We start from the raw sequence: 8,283 nt of genomic DNA on the forward strand, positions 1-8,283 counted from the left end.
TACATTTTTATTCTTCTAAAATATTCTATGACCTTTTAAAGTCTTCTAAAATTTTTTAGAATATTCCGAGATCACAGAACGTTCTAGAACTACATAGAGTATTATCAAACATTTCAAAAAATTATATAAATACTGTTAAATTTAACCTTTTAAAATTTACTATGACATTAAGCTCAAAGCTGATTATTCTATCATCATAATTTAAAAACAGGCCAATTTTACGATATTTTTTATTTGGTGTCTAATTTTTATTTTTATAATATTTTTAAAAATTATTATTTTTTATAAAATTAAATAATTACCACGTTATAAATATATAAAATAATATAATTTAAATATTAAAAATTTAAGTATAGATATAAATTTATTAATAAAATGAAATAGAAGAACATAAATTTCAGATTTTTTATTATTTGTCAAAACATGCAGTCAATCGACCAACTTAATATATAATAGTGGATTTTTTTTAATTTAGTAAAATAGTAAAGTGAAAGAATAATTACATTAATTTTGTAATTTTTATAAAATGTATATATTATTTTATTAATTTTTTATTATAGAATATTTTAGTCTGACTTTCTGGTATGTACGAGAAGTAAAAGATCCATACCAACGTAAATCATCCCCAAGTAACGTTTTAAGGTATTATACCCAAATCAATTCCATTTCAATTTTTTAATTTAAATACATTATGTAATTTCTTTTTTTAGTGCAATTTTCATAGGGAGCAATAGCGCAACAAGTTAAGTTACTTTAATGAGAAGCTCAAAAAGTCAGAAGGATGAGGTGCAAGTAACTGTGTAGTATTCCCATTTTCTCACTGACTTGGGTGCCTTAAATATTCTCATACTCTCATCACATTCACGCGTTTTACACGCGCTTTACTTCATGAATCATGGCTTTCATTTTTCCAATCTTAGTCATAAAAATAAAATAATTAACATTAAGGCACCACCACACTTGAAATTGAGAATTTTAAATTACAAAATAGTTTACAACCAAAAGTAATACTTTAACATTTATAATATTTTAATACATTTTAAACATAAAAAAAATTATTTTACAATTAAAATATATCTAAACCTAAATTAATTTTAAATAACTAATTATTTTAAAATATACGTATAAATGATCGTTATTAAAATAACACTAGTTTTCAAGTGCTGTCAAACACATCAAATAGTAAATCTATTATTTATGTGTTGATATAAAAGTTAAAGTTTTAACTAATTTAGATAAATTGAACGATTACTCAGCTCATTTGTTTAAGTAAATGTCAGAATTTAAATTTCATCTTATATATATATAATAATTTATTAATTAATAATAAATTTTAAATAAAAATTAGATTTACGATAAATTAAATTTTGACTTATTCTAAAAAAAAGTACAGTATCAAAGAAAAAAGGTGTTCACATAGCCTCTTCTTTTTCTGAACTTGGAACATTCTTTGGTCCCTTTCAAGTTCAACATATTTTACGGATCGGAAAAAGAAATTGCTATATTATAAAGTGTCATGTTAAAAGAAGTTGCATATTAACATGTATTATTTCGTGCTAACGAGTTATAGCTCAAATGTCATAAATTTTTTATACTCATTTAAAAAATTGCGGATTTAAATCTTCCTATATTATTCTGTTATAAACAGATTAATTATTGAACAAATAAATTTAGTTAGGCATGTGAAGAAGCAGAAACAGAAATTAAAGAGGAGAAAACTGAAGGAACCTAACGAAATTAAAGATGGTTGAAACATTGCTTTCGTGACCAAATTTCAGAGACCACATTGGCTGTTGGGGCCTTGGGGGCAAGAGTACTAAACAACTTGATCCATGTTTCGAAGCTAGATATGGTCATTAATAATTAATAATCATTTCAATTACACATAATAAAGTTCAAGTGGATTTATGACGTCATCTCTATTAAATTAATTGGATCTTATGTTTAATTTCTTTTGCGTAATAATGCTCTTCAATTAAATCCATGAACTCATAAATAACCCAACTTAGATACCCACGAATCGTAGATACTATAATGTAAAAATCAAGTTATGAAATATATTTTACATAATCTTATATTAAATAAACTTGTATTCTTATCTGAAAGCAATTATTATTATTTTTTTAATTATGATCCAATAAAATTTAAAATTTATTTATTGAAGTTGTGGCCGTAAGTCGATCCTTTATTCTACAGCTATGATTGGGAAGTGGGACCCACATAGGGGGTGTTTGGTACTTGGAATTTGATTGCTCTAAATTAAGATTTCCAAACTTTTAAGCCTTCAAGAGTCCCTATGCACTTTATTATATTAAAGGGGGAAAGGTGATGGTTCTTGGTTCTGATCTAGTTAATCGACGAATAAACTGTCAATATAGAACTCCAAAGATTTTGATACTTATAAAAATAAAATTTATTTATTTTAGTTTTTAAAATATTTTGAATTAGATATTTTTGTCTTCAATTAAAATTAATTAGTTCATTAGTTCTAACGGTTAATTTTATACAAAAGATAAATTAATTTCTAGACAAATTATAATCAATTTGATTATTAAAATATTCATTGTTAAATAAATTAGTTCCCAAAATTATATATTATGAGACAAATTAATTTTTAAAAATATTTATTATAAAAAATGAGATTATCATAAACATAAAAAAATGTTAAACAAAAATATCTATTTTTTATTGATCAAAGATAAAATTTTATTCTTAAGTAGAATAATTATCCAAATTATCTTGTAATAGCTCTCTTGAATAGTCACTTTAATTTCAAGCACAATAAAAAATAGGAAAAGTTTAGGGGACCAGCGGTTTTGTTGAATTTTGGCCAGCATGTAACCAGCAGAGGAAGGTGGGCCATTAGATGAAATCTCACACCAATCTCACACCATCAAATCATCATTGATGGCTAGTTGATGGCTAACAATCACAAAAATTGCTGGCCCCTAACATTGCTCTAAAAATATATATATTTTACGGCTTATTTATTTGTTTCTATGAATGTATGGGTACCACTTAACATCTGACGCAATAATTTAATATAACACAAAGGACAATTTTATTAAAAATCAACAGAGTGAAGTGAGTCAAAAATTAATACCACTTATAGAATTAAATGTTAGAGACTAACAATAATAATAACAATAAAGTTTTGTTCTACTAAATAGAATTGATTACATAAATTAAACAATGTTATTGTGCTCTGTTATGTATCATATCTACAGAAAAACCGTTTATATGTAGATCTCATTTAAATGTTAGAGACTAACAAACTAATTAATTATAGACTCAAAATATTTAATCTAAATTTTTTAAAAACTAAAATAAATAAATACTCTAAAAATAATTTTAGAATACATGAACGATATATTAACCTCTAAAAATTTATTAAAATTTTTAAAAATAATTAATAATATTTGTTGAAGGTGCGATAAAAGTAGGAAGAAAAGATGCACTTCAAAAAATGTACAAAAAAAAATGAAAGAAGAGTGAAGATCTAATTTAACATTATGACAAAATTCGACGCTATTCACTGTAATACACCATATATATACTAGTGCTTTTATACAGTAAATAAGTTTCGTAAATTCCTTTTTTTTGTAGGATTATTCTATTACAATACAGATTACTACTACTAACAGTAGATAACACCTTCCCTCAAGTTAGGACAGCAAATGTCTTGGAATTTCAACTTGTAAATAAGTGTAGAAAAACTTTCTATAACTAAAGATTTTGTTAACAAATCTGCAATCTGTTCATGTGTTGATATAGGCATTGAGTGGATTAAATTTTCTAGTAGTTTATTTCTAGTCACATAACAATCTACCTCTATGTGTTTGGTTCTCTCATGGAACACGGAGTTGGTCACTATGTGAATTGGCAATTTGACCATAATTGGATCTATGATTTGATAATTTAAAAAATCTTCAAAGAAGTATGATACATGGTCTGTGACATCTGTATCAATCATCCATGACGTGCACTTATTTTTCGAAATAGCTAAAGTCTTAATACTGGTTTTAAAATGCAAAATATGTATCAGATTACCTTAATGAAGGAGTGATCTCTGCTGTGTCACAATCTGATTTGTGCTATGAATATTCTTTACCTCATGTTTGTTTAAAAATGCTAATAAGGCTTCTCTTTGACTTGCAGTAAATCCAATACAAACATTTTCAACCTCTTCCAACTGCGTCATGAGCTCTTTACTTGCTTCCTCTGGATCTACTGCGGCCATGATGTTTACAACAGTTTTTTCACTATATTTTTGCCTCAAATGTGGTGAAAGGCCGTGCTTTTTGTAGCACGTATCGACCATGTGTCCCTGTTTGCCGCACTGTGTGCATTGTGGCTTGTCTCTTCCTCGCCCTCCAGCTTGATGTCTACCTCCCCTACCCTCCCTCTCCCTTTGCGCTGACTAGGGTCTAAAGTGTTCGAAGGAATTGTAGAGTATGCAAGCAGTTTGGTGTCTGAAATAGGTTCCAAGCTGTGAGTTTGTCTTTCTTGCTGCGTGAGCAACGAAAACACTGTGTTGACATTGGGAAGTGGCTCCATCAGCATAATTTGTGATCTTACTCCTGCATATTGGTCGTTTAATCCTCTAAAAAATCTTGTAATTTGGTCTTCAACCTTATACTTTCTGACCGTGCCTAAGCCACATGAACATTCAACTTCACAAACACATGAATGTATTGATCGAAAGTCATCAATTTCCTCCCAGATCGATCTCAACTTTGTAAAATAGCTTGTAACATCCATGTCTCCGTGCCTAAGTGTATACATTTTCTCATACAATTCAGCTACTCTAAATTTGTCTCTTTGATAGTACCTATGCTTTAAATATGCCCACAGGTCACTAGCTATGCGGTTCCAAATGACTGATTAAAAAATATTTGCACTAAGCGAAAGATTGATCCACGCAATTACATAAGTGTTGGATCTCTTTCAGGCCTCAAACAGATTATCACTACTATCCGATTTTGGCAGACTACTATCTATGAATTTCAGTTTATTCTTAGATTATAACGCTAAAAGCATAGCTCGATTCCAAGGCCCATAGTTCTTTCCATCTAAAATGACATTAGTAAGGGGAATACTAGGGATTTCAGAAGGATGGAAATAATAGGGACTTGTGTGATCTCCAACCGAGTTAATTGTGCTTTGTGTAAATTGCGCTTGAATTGATGCAATTTGACTCAAGACTTTTGTCATCGTGCACAAATCTAAGTTCGATGATGGTGAATTTGAGATTCCACCGTGCGGTTCTGTTACTGATGATTCAAATCTTGTTATTGTGCAAGATTAATCAAAGACACAAAAATTAATATTTTTTTTCCTAATTATTGTCTATTTATGCGCCAGTTTCTTTATCCACACTCACTGCATCATGTTAAAGGTGGGATAAAAATAGGAGGAAGAAAAGATACACTTTAAAAAATATACAAAAAAAAGTAAAAATCTAATTCAACATAACGGTAATACTCGAGCCATTTGCTGCAATATGCCATATATATACTAATGCTTTTATACAGTAAATAAACTTAATAAATTTCTTTTTTTTATTAGACTATTCTATTACAATGCAAATTATTACTACTAATAGTTCTTTTCCTCATATTAAGTAACAATATTAATTTTATTTTCGTTAATAAAAAATACTAAACTGACTAATGAAAGAAATACATGAGATAACAAACTCTAATTAAGAATCACTACATAATTATATGATATTATTATTTATTATAATAATTTACAAGTTAAAAAAAAAAAATCCACGGATCAATTAGTTGAAAGCCATATTTGTCCCTTTATTCTTAACCCTAACATTCATCCTTCATTATTTTGAATTACATTATTCTATCCTTTTTTTTTTAAGGTTTAATTATTTTATTAGTCTTTATAATTTTACGAAATTTTTAATTAGGTATTTATATTTTTTTTTTAATTGAGTCTTTGCATATTCTTTTTTAATTGGATACCTATATTTTTTTTTTATTTGAGTTCTTGCACCAATTCTTTTTTTAATTAGATCCCTATAAAATTAAGCCAATTACTATTAAGAGAAACCTAATTAAAAAGAATTGGTATAAAAATTCAATTAAAAAAAATAGAAACTTATTAAAAATTTCGCAAAATTATAAAAATCAATAGAATAATTAAACTGTCTTTAAATTTAACAAATTTTAATTAACACTAATTTTTAGAACCCGCAATAATGTTACTTTTTTTTAACGGACATCAGATGTGGTGGACATTACAAACAAGTCTTTTAACTTTTCTAATGAATAGATAGAGGATGCACTTTGAAGTTGTTAATGACACTGTCAAAAATAACTCGAGATCATCAGGTTCTTTGAGGTCTTACGTGTTATTTATCTAGCTTTTTAATTTAATTATGTCCGACTCCATCCGGCGGTGTTGAGCTCTTTGCACTTCAAAAAAAAAAAAATTATCATTAAATAATTAGGATTTTCACTTTTATTTCTGGTTCATTAATAAACTGCTTATAGATAGACTTTGCCGATATTATCTCATACTGCATATATAATCGAAATATGTATAGAATTTTGTTGGTTTGCACTTTTTTTAATACTGTAGTTCACTGATAATAGTTTATAGATACCTATAATATCTATATATCTATAGATATATAATAGGGAATATGTTACATCCAAAATATAATATATTTGTAAATAAAACGGAACAATGGAATTATGGCTGATAATAACTTTTGTTATTAATCAAAAAAAAAACAATTTAATACATATTGAAAAAATGTGTCATATTTTGGGTGCAATGTGCATCATGTTTTAAATTTGTAATAATCTAAAAATTATACATGTTAATAGATAAAAGATTTATTTTATTTATATAAAAAATCTTATATAATAGCGATACACTTTTATAATTGTTAAATTTATTTTTTAATTTTTCATATTTATTTATGCCTATATATTGTAACATCTTTATTACACGGGTTCATTCTTGTGCTTAAGTCACAATAATTGAGCCATAATTAGAGTATCATTATTTTTACCAAACCTATTTACAAGGTTATCATTTAGATTAATAGCATTTGTATAATAGAAGTCTGTAAAAATTTTTCTTATCAACATACTAAGGGAAAAGACTATTTAAATGGGATCTCAAATTATTAATAAAAATAAGAGAAAACAATAAATAAATCTTTAATTTTTTATTTTAAAGAAATAAATTATTAACTAATTAAAAATAAAATATTATTTAATTAAACATTGATTCTTTCTTACTAATTAAATATTATAAATTTAACTATTTAGTTTTATTAATGAAATTTTATTTTTTAAAATATATTGTTAGGATTTTTCTAACAGCTATATTTATTATTACTTTTAATTGAGATCAATTTAATTTTTGTATACTAGTAAAAATAGCTTTAAATTATAGCGCTACTAATAAGGTTTATTCAATCTAATAGTTACAGTTAAATCATAGCATTGCAGTTGACATCAAATAGTGTTTAACTTTTTTCAAAATCCTTCTCCTCATCACTATTTAATTTGTTGAATATTAATAATTTTTCTCATAAACCGTGACAATCTACAGGTGTTTATGAGTTTAAAACACCCTTTATAAAATGTCACTGCCTATAAGTTTTTTGGGTATATTTCTGTATTACTAAATCATTGTGATCTACCACGGTTTACGTTCAACACTTCTCCTTGCTAAACCATTGTAGGCTGTCACGGTTTACATATAAATAGAAAACCGTGGTTAGCTCCACGGATTACATAATAATAAAAAAGGACATGCTGGTAAGAAAGTTCCAATTGTTACAATCACGCAAAGCTTTCTCTCCTTTTATTTATTTGAGTATATTGCCCTAAATTTTCACTATATAATAAATATACTTTTACAAGAAGTATTGAAATAATTAAGACATTGTTATTTTTTATAAATTATGAATTTAATTTTAATAATTGGTAATATAATTAATTTTATACAATTATTTAATTAAATTTATAATTTTAAATAAATTTTTAAATAATAAATTTAAAAATTAATTATTTTTATTAATGTAATAATATATAAATAATTATTTGTATATTTTTTTATATAAATAGTGAAGGTTGTGGTAGGCTTAGAGAAGGGGGTGTTGAATCTATGCCTTCTTTTTAGTTGCAGTTATTACCCTTTTAAACAAACTTTCAATTCAGGTTCTGTCTGAACACAGCAGCGAAAATTTATGAGACAATTTATTTTTGTCTCATGAATATCAGAAAACAGAACTCAGCAGAGAAA

The sequence above is a fragment of the Arachis duranensis genome, chromosome 7 (genome assembly GCF_000817695.3).
Source record: "Arachis duranensis cultivar V14167 chromosome 7, aradu.V14167.gnm2.J7QH, whole genome shotgun sequence".
NCBI lineage: Eukaryota > Viridiplantae > Streptophyta > Magnoliopsida > Fabales > Fabaceae > Arachis > Arachis duranensis.